This window comes from Vicugna pacos, chromosome 4 (genome assembly GCF_048564905.1).
Source record: "Vicugna pacos chromosome 4, VicPac4, whole genome shotgun sequence".
In the NCBI taxonomy this organism is placed as follows: domain Eukaryota; kingdom Metazoa; phylum Chordata; class Mammalia; order Artiodactyla; family Camelidae; genus Vicugna; species Vicugna pacos.
Window position 1 is genome coordinate 47758121 of NC_132990.1, and position 18398 is coordinate 47776518.

General features: G+C 39.2%; 1 protein-coding gene across 5 annotated transcripts in view; it reads left to right on the forward strand.

Moving 5' to 3' along the window:
- RUSC2 (RUN and SH3 domain containing 2) overlaps positions 1 to 18398 on the forward strand; it is a 51321-nt gene that overhangs the window by 18922 nt on the left and 14001 nt on the right. Inside the window, exon 1 of one of the 5 annotated variants that reach the window (XM_015239015.3) lies at positions 11475 to 11937. The exons of the other annotated variants lie outside the window; for them this stretch is intronic. The gene's annotated coding sequence lies outside the window, so the exon portion shown is untranslated. Of the gene's footprint in view, positions 1 to 11474; positions 11938 to 18398 lie in introns of those variants that run through there. 5 annotated transcript variants of the gene reach the window in all.

Consider the following 18398-nt stretch of genomic DNA (forward strand, 5'->3'; position numbering starts at 1 on the left):
AATCTTTAGAGACTACTAACTGTAGTAGTGAGAAGCCAGGCACTTGGAAGTAGAGGTGTGTGTGTGTGTGTGTTTGTGTGTGTGTGTGTGTCTATCTGTGTATTTATATTGAAAGGGAGAAGGATGAGAGGGAGGACATCTATTAGCATACTGTACAAGAACCTTCCTTTGGGCCTAGGGTTTTAATTGGGCTTAGTTTGTAATTAGAGCTGAAAGGGACCTTAAGAAGTCATCTGATTTAGCCTTCTGCCTCCAAACAGGTGCTGGGTTGAGCTAGGGAGAGAATCAAATGATAGATCTAATGGAGAAAGGCATACACTTGCTGGCTGGATTAGTGGAAGAGAATATTTTTCTAGGTATAATCCCTTTTGAGCAGAGGGAGACCCTGGGACAAAGCTGAGTTTATTACTATATTTTTATGGAATAAAGAAAAGCGACCCTTTACAGCTCAGTGAGGGTCAGGGGCTTTTCCTGGGTATAATTCCTGGTGCTATAATTCACAGTCGCCATTCATTGAATTGGAGCTTTGGGAACTTCAGGCACAGCTGAGCCTGAGAGGTAAAAGTTTTTGAACTTGTTGGGAGTTCCACCCCTAGATGTTCTGTCTGTGATTTTGATTACATGAAATGTGCCTGCAAATTTCAGTTCATAAGGGAGGAGAAAGACTTGGAAGAAAGAAGATATGCCCACACCAAGTGGTCCTAGGAAAGAGCCCATTTTAGTTCAGTGACAAGCCTCTTCTAGAGTGTATATGACTTTTGAGAGTGGACGGTTAGCTGAACCTTTCTGTAACATATTTGAGAAGCCAAACGAAAATCAAGCTCTGTGCTTCAAAAGAGGACTCTGCATTAGGGAGGCCTGATAAGGAAGCAGCTGGGTGTGTCTGGAACAGCCTTTCAGGCTAGTCTTCTTCCAACACACTCCCAGCAGGCTGGCTGGCCTCACTGGGAGTCCAAAATAACATGATGCCAGTTCAGAGCAGCAGCCTCCTCAGCCTGGAGCAGCTACACACAACCCGGAGGACAGACAGATGTGCTTCTGGGCGTTGGCTGCTATTTCTTTTGTGGAATGAGACTCCTGATGCCACAGCCAGGTGCTCTCAAGCATCTAACAACCTGTTTGTTCTCTCCTTGCATCTCAGCCCAGACACCCACTATTACCACTAATTCTTAAATCTCCAAATCCCTTTCAGCACCTCTCACACATTTCAAAGAGAAGTACTTGTATTGTAGGGAATTCAGTCTCTATCAAATCTCATGGCCTATAAAGACATAGAACTTTGACAGGCATGGAGGGTAATTACACAAACTGATTTTTCTGAATTCACGCAGAAAGTTCTTTTCTGAACTCGGTAAGTCTGCTCTTAGTGCGGTAATTGACATCATTTTCCAAACATGCTTGATTTGAGATCCATGAAGAAAGAAGGATGATTTCTATCAGTTAAAAATTTGTTTCACTGCGCATTTCCTTGACCCCAACCAACCATGCTTAGTCTTGCCTCTGCACAGAGGTTTTCAGAATTTTTTCCTCTAAGCTCTAGGGTTCTCCCCTGCTTCAACCAGAGTAGCTCTGTTTTATGTACTGGGGCCGAAAAAGTTTGAAACCATTGCTCTAACCCTGATCTCACATCCTGAAACATCTTTCTTGCTGCCCAAGCCCTCTCCAGAGGCGTGTTGGCAATGATTTTAACAAAATTATGAGCCCCTAAGTTGAGCTCTTACCCCCAAATATCCGGCACAGTGCTTTATACACAGTGGGAGTGTATACAGTGGATATTTGTGGCTTGATTGCTTGTTTGATTAATTGATTGACTCCTGAGATGATATTAATTAATGCTTTGGGATGTTTCTACATCAGAGAGTGTATAGTAAATTATAGCTTGCTTTTATTCATTATGATTAGAGCACTTCTGACCTTTCCCACTGGAACCAGTCATGCAGTCTGAGGTGAAAGCATGGCCAAAAGGAGTTACCTGACATAGGATGTTGCTGGTGTAGGGGATATCTGACTAGGTTAACACAAGCAAAAATATTATCTGCTGATTTCCAAGAAAGAGTATCCTGAGGTGAAAGGTAAGCAGAGTAATTATTGGGAAAGACTAGGGACAGAGATGTACTAAGATCACATAATCTTATCTATTTTTTAGTACTGTTTGCTTTCACTAAAAATCACCTGCCTGGATAATTTCCAGAATTACTCAATGTCTTGATTATGGAAAATGCAGATCTTTTTCTTCACTAAGCTACACATGAAACATCATCCAAGCTGTTTATCTGTAGCCTCCAGGATATCTTTTGAGGGGAAAGGGGTTGGCTTTATTTTGTTTTTAATCAGTTAATGTTTTATAAAAGTGATGTACATATTTAGTTTTTAAACAGCCAAATAATTTAAAAAAGGACATTAGTGGGAAAACTGGCAAAATCCATATAGTCTGCAAGTTTAGGTAATAATAATGTACTCAATGTTGATTTCCTTGTTTTGACAAATGCACTATGACTATGTAAGATGATAACATTAGGGGTACTGGTTGAAGGACATATGGGAACACTCAACTTTGCAACTTTTCTAAAAGTTATTCTAACATAAATAGTTTTAAAAGTTTGTACACAAGGTCTTCACAGTGAAAAAGTCAAATAGTGCTGTGTCAGAGAGAATAAGCATCAAAATCAGTAATACCAGCGGTAGATTATGACCCATTGAATTAAAAAAAAAAAGATGCAGCAGTAGCCAAGAATCTATACTGACACCAAAAATAAGTAAATAAATAAACAAATAAGAAGGAAAAGGGAAATCTTATATTAGATTGCCAGCGAGTAAATGTAGAAGGAATAATAAAGAGAAAATCATCATTTTTCAACCATCACAGTAAATAACTGATTCAGGCAAAAATCATCAGTGGATGTTGGATGCATTTTTAAAGAGTAATAACAATGCATTACATTTCTATAAAATGTTTATAATTTATAGAGCACTTTCACACACTGTTTTGAGCAGACTGTTGTTCAGATCTATAGCAGGAGGTATGACGTATCTCCCCCTTAACCTCCACATCCTTTTTTCACCTAGTGACTTCCTATAAAATAACCTAGTTTAGGCATAAGAATACTGATTAGCCAATGGTTATATTCATATGTGTTTTATTTCAGCACCCCAGGATCTCTCTAATAATCTCTTGCTAATTGCTTATCTTTGACATTTTAGCCTTTATTGAAAACATTTCATACATAGCTAATTTATATTCTATATCTGACATTCTTAATATTCAAAGTTCTTGCAGTTTAAATCTATTATTTGTTGTTTTCTGTTATTCTTTCATGGTATCTTGCTTCTATGTTTATTTGTGATCTTTTGATACAGACTAATTTTTGCTTGCTCTTTAATCTTGAGAATCCTGTCGACTTAAGTTGGAGATACTTTCTCCAAAAGTTGGGAGAAATCATCAACCCTAGATCACTTGAGCTTGCTTCAAGGGTCTCAGCTTAATGTGGGAGTCTTGGATTTAGCTTTCTTGCCTTTCTAGTGGTCCAAGACTCATCATTCTGATCACAATAGGAATACATTGGGAATTAGCCTTTGAGAAACCCTTTATCCTCCCTCTTGCTTATTACATAGCTCATGGTTTTTCCCCTTTTGGGAGTGGGGAAAGTAGCCTTGAAGATTTTTCCTACTTACTGTGATCCCTGAAATGCTTTAAGAAGTGTAGGTTTACAGAAAGAAGTTGTGGTATATGTGGTGTGTGTGTGTGTGTGTATATATGTGTGTGTGTGTGTATACACACACACACATACATATATATGTGGTATATATACATATACATATACATACACATACATATATGGTATATATATATATACACACACACACATACGTACACACAATGGAATACTACTCAGCCATAAAAAGAATGAAATAATGCCATTTGCAGCAACGTGGATGCACCTGAAGATCATTACACTAAGTAAGCCAGAAAGAGGGAAAAAAAATACCATATGATATCACTTATATGTGGAATCTAAAAAAAACAAGAACACAAATGAACTTATTTACAAAACAGAGACAGACTCACAGGCATAGAAAACAAACTTATGGTTACCAAGGCGGGGAAGGGGTTGAGGAGGGATAAATTGGGAGTTTGGGGCTTGTAGATACTAAGGTCCTACTGTATAGCACAGGGAACTATACAGTCAATACCTTGTAATGGCCTACAATGAAAAAGAATATGAAAAGAAATACATATGTAATATATATAAATATAAATGAATCACTATGCTGTACACCACAAATTAACACAACATTGTAAATCAACTGTACTTCAATTTAAAAAATTTAAAAATTAAAGTATATGTTATACAGGATATAGTTTTTTGTAGTAGAAAGGGCTCCCTTACTAAGATGTTCACCATAATTCAGGAAGTAGAAGTCTCTGTACAATTTGATATCTTACTTTTTAAAATTAGCTTTTAAGCTTTTTTCTCTATCAGTAAGCATTCATTATAAACATAATTCCTATGATTCCATTATATTCCATTGCATGACTAGACCACCATTTCATTAGCCATTTTTCTGTTGGACATTTAGAATGTTTCCAACTTTTTGCTGTTACAAATAATACTGCAGTGAACATTGTTGTGGTAATGTGAGGTAATCAGGGGGTTAAGGATATAATGGAAAAGCATAGCTGTTACTCTGGGCAGGGGCTATAAACTCAAATGCTTTATAGGATCCAGGCAAATAAAGCAATTGAGTAAAGTGAGCCAATGAAGCTGACTAGTACAAAAGACCAAAAAGAGTGGTGGTAGCATGTCAGACTGAAGGGCACATGCCCATTTTACAAGGGCACCCACTTCTCCAGCTGATTGTTACCATGTAGGAATGAGGGTCTGATGTGGCAGTTCTTCTGATTTTTCAAGCAGGACAGACTGGAAATACAAACTTTTTTTTTTTGATATCTCCAAAAATTTTATGGTGGCATTTTTACTGTGTAAACCACATAAAACCTGTTGACACACGATGTGACCGTCAGGCTGTCACTTTGCAACCTTTGCTCTAGGAACATGACTGTGGGAACAAATGGTGGGAAGAACTGACTGAAGACATGGTGCTCAGTCAGCTTTCCATCCTCAGTATGAAAATGGAGAGAAATGAGATCTTAAGAGTTGAAGATCTTAGCACTGAATATTTATTTACTAAGCACTTTACTAAGGCTCAGCTTTTTAGTTTTCATCTTACTTCCTTCCTCTCCTCCTTCTCATCAAATATGCTATTCCCAGGCTAAGCTAGCCGTCTGAAAGCTGACTTGGGTCCAGCTAGCCTGCAGGGCTTACCATTCAATAGCTTTACCAAACAAACATTGGTGGTGCCCTACTAAGTGCCAAGGCTCTGTGCTCAGAATTACTTATCAAAATATAAGGCGTAGTGCCCCTCCAAAAGTGTGCTGTCATCAAGGGATAAATAAAATAAAATGGCCAAGGCTTGGTACCAAGTGAGTTTGTATAGACCATTGGTATTAAAGAAGTTCAAAAGAAAGACTTTTATGATAAAGAAAAGCTTCCAGACATGGTAGAATTTGACCTAGAACCTTAAAAAAAAAAGTGAAGGGAAACAGGGAGTGCATTCCAGATACCTTCCCAGTGGAGTGGGCCAAAAATCAAACTTCAGAATAAATTTGGCATGTGACGGACCATGATTGGATAAGTAGGAAGGAACTTTGAAGACTACATTAAGGAATTTGGATTATCCTATAGACAGTTGGGAGCCACTAGAAGTTTAATAGTAAGGTGACATATTGAAGGCAGTTCTTTGGGGAGATCAGTCTTGTGTCAGTATTATACAGGATAGCTGGGAGGGAAGAGCCACAATGAAAGCAAGAAAACTAGTTAGAAGATTATATAATAATTCAGAGGATTGGTGATGCGGGTCTGAACTAGGATGACAGGAATAAAGATGGGTAGGCAAAGTAACAGGTGGTTAAGAACACTGACTTTGGAATCAGACAGATCTGCATCTGAATCCCAGATCAGACATTACTGACTGGGTTACCTTAGGAAGGTTATTTAATATCCCTGAGCCTCAGATTTCTCATCCATAAAATAGAGATAATAATACTTAGAGAGTGGTTATATGGATTAAATGAGATAATGTAAGTGCTTAGCATAATAGTTGGAATTTAGTAAAAGCACAATAAAATATTAGATCAATACCTAAAATATTGGAAGGAAGACTCAGCATGACTTGGTGATCATCTGACTATGAAGATAGAGGATTCTTATATTTTCAATTTTGTGTTACTGGTAGTCCAAAGAAAACTGATTTGAAATAGAAAAATTGGTTTGGTTTTAGATGTGTTGAATTTGAGGTAATAGTAAGAAGTACCTAATAGGCTATTAGAGATTTAATTCTGTAAGTTCAGGACTTCAGGTCTGAGTCTTGCTATAAATCTGTATTTAAATATGGACCAGGCATTGTTTTATTAAACAATAAAGAATGATCTAAGAATTAGAACGAGGAGGGTTGGTGTTATAGAAACCAAAGGAAAAAGAGGGTTTCAGTGGGAGGAAGTGGCTAAGTATCAGGCAATTTAAATATTGTGAGTTTACAGCCATAAAAAAAGAATGAAATAATGCCATTTCCAGTAACATGATGGACCTAGAGATTATCATACTAAGTGAAGTAACTCAGGCCACAAAAGACAATTATCAGATGATATCACTTGTATGTGGAATTTTAAAAAATGACACAAATGAACTTATGTACAAAACAGAAATAGACTCACAGACATAGAAAACAAATTTATGGTTACCAAAGGTAGGGGTGGGAGGAGGAATAAACTAGGAGTTTCGGATTAGCAGATACAAACTACTATATACAAAAATAGGTAAACAACAAGGCCCTACTGTATAGCACAGGGAACTATATTCAATATCTTGTAATAACCTATTTTGAAAAAGAATATATATGTATAACTGAACCACCATGCTGTACACCAGAAACCGATATAATATTGTAAATCAACTGTTCTTAAATTTTTAAAAAAATATTATGAGTTTTTGTACATATATTTATGTTGAAGTATAGACAGTTTACAACGTTGTGTCAGTTTCTGGTGTACAGCATAACGCTTCAGTCATACATGAATATACATATATTCATCTTCATATTCTTTTTCACCATAAGTTACTATAAGATATTGAATAGAGTTCCCTGTGCTATGCAGTATGAACTTATTGTTTATCTATTTTATATGTATTACTTAGTATCTGCAAATCTCAAATTCCCAATTTATCCCTTCCCACACCCTTCCTCCTCTGGTAACCATAAGTTTGTTTTCTATGTTTGTAAGTCTGTTTCTGTTTTGTAAGTTAAGTTTGTCCCTTTCTTTGAGATTCCACGTAGAAGTGATATCATATGGTATTTTTCTTTCTCTTTCTGGCTTACTTAGAGTGACAGTCTCCAGGTCCATTCGTGTTGCTGCAAATGGCATTATTTTATTTTTTGTGGCTGAGTAGTATTCCATTGTATAAATATACCACAACTTCTTTATCCATCATCTGTCGATGGACATTTAGGTTGCTTCCATGTTTATGAGTTTAAAGATTAGAACTGCTTCAAACAGTTCAAGTATTCATTAGAACTAGCCAATCTTCTGGTGTTTAGGAAAGGGTTAAGGAGAAACTAAAGTTAACATAGTTCATTCTTTCAAAAATTTGGTATTGAAAAAAACAAAACAGAAAGAAAGGTGAATTATCTGAAGTTTTTGGGTTGACATGCCAGTGATACCCTCTGCTTTCTAGTACACTTGAGTTTCCACCTCCCCCACCCCTACCCCTACCCCCACCCCCACCCAGTAAGAGAGCTTTGAAACACTTCTGCCTCTGTGGAGCTGATTGACATGTGTTTCACTATTTAAAGTATATTATTCAATTGTTATTAATATATTCACAGAGTTGTGTAACCATCACCATAATCTAATTTTAGAACATTTGCAGCATCTGCAAAAGAAATCCTATACCCACTAACAATCACTCCCCTTTTTCCCTTTCCCCACATCCCTGGCAGCAACTCATCTACTTTTTGTCTCCATAGATGTACCTAGTTTGGGCATTTCATATAAATGCAGTCAAACACTATGTGACCTTTTGTTTTCTTTCACTTAGCATAATGTCTTCAAGGTTCATCCATGTCGTGGCATGTTTTACTGCATCTTTCCTTTTTATTGCTGAATAATATTCCATTTTATGAATATACCACATTTTATTAATCCATTGGTCTATTAATGGACATTGGGTTGTTCCCACTTTTGGCTGTTATAAATAATGCTGCTGTGAACATTCATATACAGGCTTTGGTGTGAACATGTTTTCATTTCTCTTGGGTGTGTATCTAGGAGTAGAATTTCTGGGTCAGATGGTAACTCTATGTTTAACATTTGAGGAACTGCCAGACTATTTTCCAAAGTGATTGAACCATTTTATAATCCTCCCAGCAATGTATAAGGGTTCTAATTTCTCTCATCAATACTTGTTACTGTCTTTTTTGTTTAGCCATTCTGGAAAGGTGAAATGGTATCTCATTTTAGTTTTGATTTGCACTTTCCTAATATCTAATGATGTTGAGCATCCTTTCACGTGCTTATTGACTTTTTGCATGTTTCCTTTAGAGAAACGTCTATTCAAATACTTTGCCCATTTTTTAAATTGCATTGTATACCATTTTATTGTTGAGTTGTAAAGGTCCTTAATATGTTCTGGATAGAAGTTCCTTATATGATTTACAAATATTTTCTCCCATTCTGTGGATTTTCTTTTCACTATCTTGATTGTGTCTTGAAGCACAAAAGTTTTAAATTTTTATGAAGTCCAGCTTACCTTTTTTTAATTTTTATTTTTGTCACTTGTACTTGTGGTATCATGTCTAAGAATGCATTGCATAATTCGAGGTCATGAAGAGTTATTCCTAATTTCCTAAGTTTTGTTTTAATAGATCTTTTTTTTCCCTCACATGAACAGCAGGGGTCTTCTCTGTCAGCTTTGAGTCAGATCTGCCCACCACTTACTCTCATTTACACTTTCACTCTTTTTAGATTACTCTTACTCAACAAGACTGACTAACCACCATCTATAAGCCAAGTACTGTGCTAGTTATTATAGAAACACAAAATAAAAATAATGCTGTCTTAAGCTCTGAGTATTGGGGATACAAAGATGAATATAACTTGGACTTTGCTGTCTAGAAGAGCCATTAAGGCAGGTATGCAAACAAAACAAAACAAAACGAAAACCATAACTATGTCAAGTGACAAATATTTACTTAAAATCTCTCATGAACTGTTGTTTGTTATTGATGAAGTTTGCATCATTATACAGTGAAATGAGAAAAATAATGACAGTATGCTTTTTTAATGAAATGATGGTGATAGTTGATGTAAGGTTTTGTTTTGTTTTGTTTTGTTTTGTTTTGTTTTGTTTTAATGATGTTACTTGGCAATATAAGGAACTGGCAATCCCATATTGATTCCCTGGTTTCTGTGGGATTTTTTTTCTTGTCTGTAAAATCAACAGCTTGCAGCCATAGTTCAGAAGACAAAGATAATTTCTGGCTCTAGGGTAATCAGTGAAGACTTGATGGATAAGTTGATCTGGGCCTTGTAGATTTTGGATAATTCCGAGTTTAGCCAAGTGTAACAAGCAGGAATATCTGAACAAAGGCAGCAGAATGGAAATGAACTTATGAAACAGGTTTGAAGAACTACAGGATGGGATGTGAGAAGTAAGGTTAGGTAGAGAGGAGTAGACAGCCAAGATGGAGGATCTTGAAAGCCAAAATGAGGAGTTTGAACTTGATTCTCTGAGTAATGGGAAACCATTAAAAGGGGCAGGAGGAGTGACATGTTGAATAAAGATGGGGCTTGAGGGAGATGAATCTGGTGGTACTGAAAGGTAAATTGCTGGTGAGAAGACTAGTTAGGAGGCAGTTGTGGTTTATAATGTGATAGTATTTATATTTTTGTTTCTAGCCAGAAAATAATTTTATCTGGAAACATTTCCTAAGTAGTGGCCCTCCAGTGCAGTTCATGGCTTGGCCTTACAGAAATTTCAGGGACAAAGACCCTAGCTCCAGAGCTCTTATAATAAGAAGCCAAAACTCCAAGCACTGGTCACGGAGATTGACTTTGCCCTAAGCTACAGCTGCTTGTCCAACCCCCTTTGAGGTCGTTTTCAGCTAGAGGAGAGGGAAGTACGGTGACACCTTTCAGTGTCCCTGTGAGGATCACTAATGGTTAGTTTTATGAACAGCAGCCTTCCTCATTGTTTCCCACTTTGTAGGATCAAAGAGCCATGGCCCCTCAAACAAAACAAGGTTGGAGATAGGCTTTTGGGTCTTTAGCCACTTCTGTTCCCTCTGCAACTCAGCTCCTCTTAGAATATTGTTAGTGGGCACTTGAGTCTCATAGGCAATAGAAACAACAGTAAGGGGAAAGAAATCACCTCTCTTCTGGATCCTGAGTGCTGGCTGATGTGGTCCTGGCCTGTAGACCTAAGGCTTCTTTTTAGGGACCTGAAATCCAAGGGCTTGGCTGTGGAGTCCAGATAGTAGTCAACACCGGAAGGAGCCCTGCCCTATACAGGGCTAGTGCTTGGGGGCCAAGCCCAGCTTGAAACCATCTCTGGATTCAAGGGTGGCAGCAGGCGGCAGTGTCATGAACTAGACAGAGATGGTGCTACTATTTATTGTATAACTGGTCTGGCTGTGGTTCTCCAACATTAACTGATGCCCGCAGAACTTGCCTGGAACCCGAGGAAGGTGGAGCGGGGAAGGTGTGGAGGCTCTGTAGGTCCACAGACAGAACTGAGATTTTTCTCCAGCCTAGGGGAGATCACTCCTTTTCCTTAGCCTTCCTTTCCCTAGGAAAATAGGCTTCCTGTCCCTTGGCCTGGCTAGATGGACTCTGCCTCCCCACAGGCCCACCTGGACCCCACTTAGCACTGACCAAAAACTGATGTAGGTGAGAGGAAAAGGTTCTGCTCCAGCCACACTAGCAGACCTTCTTAAGATCCAGGGAACTGAATTGGACCCTGTGGTAGAAAGGGGGCCTGCAGCTACCTTGGTTCTAAGGCTCACTGCCACCCTGTGTATAGAAGCCTGCCTATGGCCCAGTCTCTCTTTGTTTTCTGAGACAGACCCATTTCTTTGAAGAGGTGCACCCTAGAAAGCCTAGTGCCAAATCTAGGGACTTGGTGTTACTGCTGGTGGAATGATAACTGGTCCCTGCAGCCTCCCTTCAGGGCTTCAGGAACCCCCTCCCAGGCTGGCTGCTCCACCCTGGGCTAGCCTGGAATCCTAGTGAAAGGAAAAAGCTGGAAAACAAGGAGTCATTCAGATTGGGTGAAAAGAGGAGGGAGAGGTTTCTGGCTGGGATCTGAAAGGAGGGGCCTAAGGAGGGAAGGAAGGAAGCTCTAAGCCTCTGCCCAGACTTTTTCCCGGAGACTCCTAGGGACAGAGAGGAGCTAGGCCCAGCTCTCTCCGTATTTTTCTCTGCTGCTTTGAGAGTTGTCGCCTTCTAGCACTGACTGCCCTCTGTGGCCGCCTCCTTTCTCTACCCTCCCCCTTCCCCAGGCTAAAGGGCCCACAGGGACTGACAGGGAGGGAGGCTGAGCGGCTGTACTGTGGGCATGCCTGCTCCTTTCCCTTCCCCCTTCCCTTAGTAGCAACGTCACCGCAGCACCAGCGGCAGCAAGGATACTGGGGCTGGGATTGCGCAGCCTCCCTGCATTAGCAACGATGCCATTGTATTAGCAGAAATCAGATCTTAGGAAATCAGCCGAGTTCCCCCTGTGGGGTCCTGTGGAACAGTGCCTCAGCTCAACTGTCAAGGTAGAGCTTGGTCGGAGTGCAAAAGGAGCAGAAGCCTCCGGATACAGCTCAAGGCTCCTTCCAGAGGTATGGCTCAGCGGGGCTGGGGGGAGGGGCAGGGCAGAGCCGCTAGGATAACCGATCAGCACATTTGGGCCCTGGCTTCTGAGGGTTGGCTTTGTCTTTCTGAAGGAGAGAGTATGAGAGCTAGCATGAGAGTGAACATTAGACAGGCTCATCTGTGCATACATTTGGGCTGTGGTGCAGAGATGGGGAAAACCAGAGGCTTGGGCTAATGCTATTTTGTCAAGAAGCAGAAGATCCCCTTCTTCCTTTCTGAGCATTTCTAATGAAGCTGCAATGGTGTCCATCAGGGTGGAGGGGGTCAGATCTAGAAACAATGGCTTAATGGGAGGAGACACCCCTACAGCTACTGTAAGTTTATGATGGAGACATGCAGGAATCTGCACAGCTTTCCAAAGGAGGGACTGGGAAGCATCAAGCCCATCCTTTCCCTCCATACACATATGTACATGCACATAGACGCACATACCATATCTCTGGTGCTATGGGAGCCACCAGGCTACAGATAAGGATGGAGTAAGAAAGAATGCTGACCAAAAGGCTCCACATTTTGGGGGAGAGTGGTTGGAGGAGCAGTCACTGTAATGCCTAGGGCACCTGACCTGTTATAATCAGTCTTCTTATACAGACTTAGATTCCTAACAGGAAGAGACCTAAGCATAAGCTGGTACTCCTGAATCCACCCTCCTGCTCTCTCACCTTCAGTCCTGTCCAGAATAGGAGCCAGACAGGAATAGAGTTATCAGTCCTACTGAGGCTCCCCATCAGATCAGATCAAGGTCAGATTGCTGGAGAATAGCAGCTGAGTATCACTGTCTTCCCCAACCTCCTTCAGCAGGCCAAAAAAGAGGGGGAAGGGATTCTATAATTGGCAGAAAGATACTGATGACCAAAGACTTTCTTCTGGAGTTTAGAGCATCTTCCTGCCCAGAGTTACTCTATTGCTAAGCAGATAGAGTTCTTTAAATTCCCATTTCCATTGATCACCTTGGTGGAGGATTCAAAAACATATACTAATAGGAGTCAGTAGTTCCTTGTGCAAAACATGGCTGGGGAATACACTGGGAAGTTGTGGGAGGGTGTTAGTTCCCAGGAAGCATCTAGGAATGTGAACTACAGAGCAGGGGAAAGAGGGCGTTGAGGACTGTGAATGGGGCAGGGAGATGAGGGCTGGGAACTAGGGCAGGAGGTGGGATTGAAGAGTGTTATTGGAGGAAAGGGACTGTAGGTTCAGAGAATAGCCAAGTGGGTAAAACAAACTCTGTACATGAAAACTAGAGGGTGGGCCTATCCAGGAAAGATAGGAAGCATCTGCTTTGGTAGCAGGGAAAATGCAGAGACTTTAGGAAGAGGGTGTGGCCCTGATCATTTTCTTTGGGAGGAGTTGTAGTGGAAAGAATTAAGAATTGGGCAGACCTGGGTTTGTGTCCATCTCAGCTGTATAATTATGGGTGGACTACTTAAACTTGCTAAGCTTCAGTTTTCTCATCTCTAAAATGGGAATGATTGTGCCTGCTTTAAAGGATTACAGTGGAATTAGAGAGAATATATGTAAGTCACCTTTCATGTAAGTGCTCAGTCAATGATCACTAACAAATAGCATGATTATAATAGGCCAAGAGATACCCATTTGGGATGAGGGCCAGGAAGAGGGCTCTCATGGAAAGCGTTCCCTGTTTCTAGAGAGCTAGACTTCGTAACTTTATGCTGGCTGAGACCACCACTTCTCTGGCTACCTGGTAGGCAGTGCTGAGAGCTTTCTTCTTTCTTTCTATTCTGGGTTCTCTATTCTTTCCCCTTCTTCATCTCCCATGTCTCTATATTTAACCAGGGTAGAAGAAGAGTCTGGAATGAGCTCTTCCACCTCACTGTTTTCTCTTTATCTTTATTAGAGTTCATGGGCCACAATATTAAACTTGTCTTGTTACAGAACATGTCATTCCTGGGAGAGAAGTCTGAGAGACATGCTGTCAGTAAATGTGTTCTGTGGTATTTGAAATCAAGTTATGTGTACAATACTCTCATTACATTCCTAACTGATAAGAAAAAAGGACAAAAGTTAGAATTCCTGAGTCCCGACTTAATTTTGTCATTTATCCACTGACAGATCTTGGGCAAGTCATTTCTTTTTTCTGGGTATTGGATTTTCTTGTTTTTTTAGATGAAGGTGGCTCTGCATACTCTGTTGCATTGTTGTGAAGATCAGTGAGATGACATACATAAAAAAATGCTGTATAAAAAAATGTGAAAGCATGGGCAAGGCAGAGTACAGAGACTCATGAGATGCCTCCAGAACTTCACCTTGGAGGGCTGAACTGGAGTTGTCTATGGAGAAACTACTGACAGGATTTCCCTTGGTCATGTGGAGATCAGGAAGGAGTAAGACCTCTGAGATGCAAAAATATAAAATAAAATGAAGTCAACCAGTGAAAGAGCTTTACACTTAAAATAGGATTCAACACAACCAAATAGAAAAGCTAAAACTATGCAGCATTTAGGAAAAAACAGGAAAATTTCTTTATGATCCTAGGATAGGCAAAGATTTCTTAAATAGGACACAGAAAGATTTAACCATAAAAGAAAAAAACAGATAAATGGGACTTCATAAAATTAAAAACTTCTGCGAATTAAATAAACACCATTAAGAAAAAGCCACTTGAGAAAATATTCTCAAGACATATCTGATAAAGGACTTGTATCCAGAATAAATAAAAAAGACTCCTACCACTCAACAATAAAAAGACAAACAAGTCAATTTTTTAACTGGGTACAACAGGAATCAATAAATAACTGAGCATCTACCGTGTTCTAAGCACTATTCATGGGTTCTAGGGACAGGGGGTTGACTGTATCAGTTTCTGACCCCAAGAAATTGCACTCTAGTCTGGGAACAGATGTGTAAACATAACATAGTAAACTGTTAGCGCCCTCCAGGCAGATTCTTCATCACCCTCCATATCCATTTGTTCTTTATACCTGGTTTTGAGGATAAGCTTTCCAGACACTATGTGTCACTATGTTTCTCCATTTAAATGTGTGTATGACCTAGTCATTGGTTTTGTGAGTCAGAATCATAAATTCTTATGTGTGTATAGTTGTGAATGCCTCTTGGAAATGGTGCTTTAAGAAGGGGATAGGGGGAGTATTCACTGAAGATTAAGTGATGGCCATAGCCCACAGGTACTCCTAAAATTACTGCTGTGTGTGCAAGAAGGTTCAGTATGCTCCATTTGGTCCAGGCTTCAGATTATGGCCAGGACTCTGGGGAAACCTAGTACATAAGGTTTCAAGCCCCATTCCCAGATCCCAAACCCATAGCATCTGTAGCCCTTAAGGAAAAAAAATTGTTTAAATTATATACATAACAGGTATTTATTAGAAAATATGGATGAAACAAAAAAAAATTAAAAATAATCCAAAATCACTCAACAGAAATAAGCACTATTAACATTTTGCTGTACAGTCAGCTCTCCATGTCTTCCAGTTGTACATGGATAGATTCAACCAACTGGGGATCAAAAATATTCAGGAAAAAAATTCCAGAATGTTCCAAAAAAACAACACTTGAATTTGCATGATCTGGCAACTATTTGCATACCGTTTACATAGTATTTACAACTATTTATGTAGTGTTTACATTGTGTTAGGTATTATAAGTAATCTGAAGTTGATTTAAAGTAAATGGGAGGATGTGTGTAAGTTATATGCAAATACACTATTTTATATAAGGCACCTGAGCATCCTTGGATTTTGGTACTGTATATGCTTTCAAGTTTTCTTCCATGCAGATTGTTATGGTTTGAATGTTTGTGTCCCCCCCAAGTTAATAGGTTGAATTCTAACTCCCAAAGATAATGGTAGTAAGAGATAGGGCCTTTGGGAGGTGATTAGGTCATGAGAGCAGAGCCCTCCTGAATGGCATTAGTGCTTCCATACAAGAGGCTCCAGAAAGAGCCCTCGTCCCTTACTTCCACCATGTGAGGACACAGGTAGAGGGTGCCAGATATGAACCAGGAAGAGGGCTTTCAGCAGAACGCAACCATGCTGGTGCCTTGATCCTACTCTTGGACTTTCCAGCCTCCAGAACTGGGAGAAATACATTTCTGCTGTTTATAAGCCACCCAGTCTGCAGTATTTTGTTATAGCAACCTGAATGAACTAAGACAGATAAAAAAGATGTAGTTATTTACAAAAATGGAGTCCTACTATAAAGGCTGTTTGTGATCTGCTATTTTCACTTAATATTTTGTGAACATTTTCTCACATCAATAATTAAATTAACACATTGTTTTAATGATACTCTGTCCTGTACTTTTTTTTTTCTTGAGGGGGAATTAATTGGGTTTATTTATTTATTTATATTTGGAGAAGGTACTGGGGATTGATCCCAGGACCTCGTGCATGCTAAGCAAGCACTCTACTGCTTGAGCTATACCCTCCCCCCTTTTCTGTACTTTTTAAATTAATTATTATTAGAATTTTAGGGTGTTCCCAACTTTGTTATCCTTGTGGTGTATATACTTGAACCCAAAGTTTTCTTGGCAAAGTAAGAGAAGAGATGAGGAGAAGTGAAGGGGAAATTATCTCATGTACCTCATAGCAAAACTTCCTAAAAATCCTCTTTATCCCTCTTCTTTTGTAGAGTCCCATACTTTAAGGGAGCTGTTCCTCTCTTTTCTTGTTCTCATCTTGTCTCTGCAAATACCCATTCCTCTCCACTGCTAGACCCTAGTTTCCTTCCTTTACTCTCCTTCACTCTTCCCATAAACTTTCATCTTTTTTTCTATTAAAAAAATTTAAATAACAGCTTTGTTAAGATATAATTCATATACCATAAAATCCACCCGTATAAAATTGAGATATAATTCATATACCATAAAATTGTGGAGTTTTTATTTTATTCACAGACTTGTGTAACTATCACCACTGCCTGATTTCAAAACATTCTCATCAACCCAGAAAGAACCTCCACACCCATTAGCTGTCACTCCCCATCTTCCAGGCCCTCAATCCCTGGCAACCACTATCTAATTGCTGTTTCTATGCATTTGCCTATTCTGAACATTTCATGAAAACGGAATCATACAACAACATACAAAGAAGCCTGTTACGACTAGCTTCTTTCACTTGCCTTTTTGAGGTTCAGTCATGCTATAGCATGTATCAGTACTTCATTCCTTTAATTGCTAAATAATATTCCATTATGTATACCATATTATGTATATCTATTTCTCAGTTGATGGACATTCTGATTGTTCCCACCTTCTCACTACTGTCAATAATGCTGCCATGCATATTCCTATACAGGCTTTTGTGTGAATATATGTTTTCATTTCTCTTGGGTATATACCTAGGAGTAGAGTTTCTGGGTCCTGTGGTAACTGTATGTTTAACATTTTGAGGAACTGCCAGATTGTTTTTCCAAGTCATTGCACTATTGTACAGTGCCTCCAGCAATGCTTGAGGGTTGCAGTTTCTCCATCCTCACCAACATTTGTTACTGTCTTTTATCTTAGTGGGAGTGAAGTGATACCTCATTGTGGTCTTTGTTTCTCTAATGACTAATGATGTTGAGTATCTTTTCATGAATGATCATTTGTATGTCTTCTTCAGAGAAATGTCTATTCAAGTTCTATGCCCCGTTTTCAATTGGGTTATATACTTTTTATTGTTGAGATGTTAGAGTTCTTTGTATATTCTGATCAGGAGTCTCTTATCAGACACACCATTTGCAAATCTTTTCTCTCATTCTGTGGGTTGTCTTCCCTTTCTTGATGGTCTCTCTTGAGGCACAGAGGTTTTTGTTTTTTCACGAAATCCACCTTATCTATTTTCTCTTTTTATCACTTGTGCTTTTGGTATCTTATCTAAGAAACTAGGCAATCTTAATCTTAATCCAAGGTAACAAATTTACTCCCATGTTTTCTTCTGTAACTTTTAACCTTGTAGCTCAGTTTAGCCTCTGTAGTTTTGCCTTTCTGCATTATCTACTCATTATCCCAGTCAACATACAAAGGCTTAGAAATCCAACAAAGTCCTCTCTGAAAGGAAAGGAGGAAGAAAGATGGTAAATACTTGCTTTTTAAATTTTAATGTAATTTAACTTAACACAAATAATTATATTTTAATACTGTGTCCCTTGCACATGTATTTATTAGCCATTTGAATTTTTTCCTTTCTGTATTGTCTGTTCGTGTCTTTGAGCATGTGTGTCTGTCCAGCTCTTTACTGTACTCCACGTGAAGAGCTATGGTCCTGTGATCTAAATGAGTTAAACTTTTAAAAATTGGTGGTATAAGGGTTCAACTAAATGATGGAGAACTTAAGCAATGGGGGTTTATAGTCATGGTAGGTAGAAGGAGAATGACAGGAATGAAGAGGGAAAGAAGAAATGAATGAATTGGGAGAAAATATGAGAAGTCTGAGCAAATGAAGATTTTTGGGACCTGAACTCGGTAGCACAG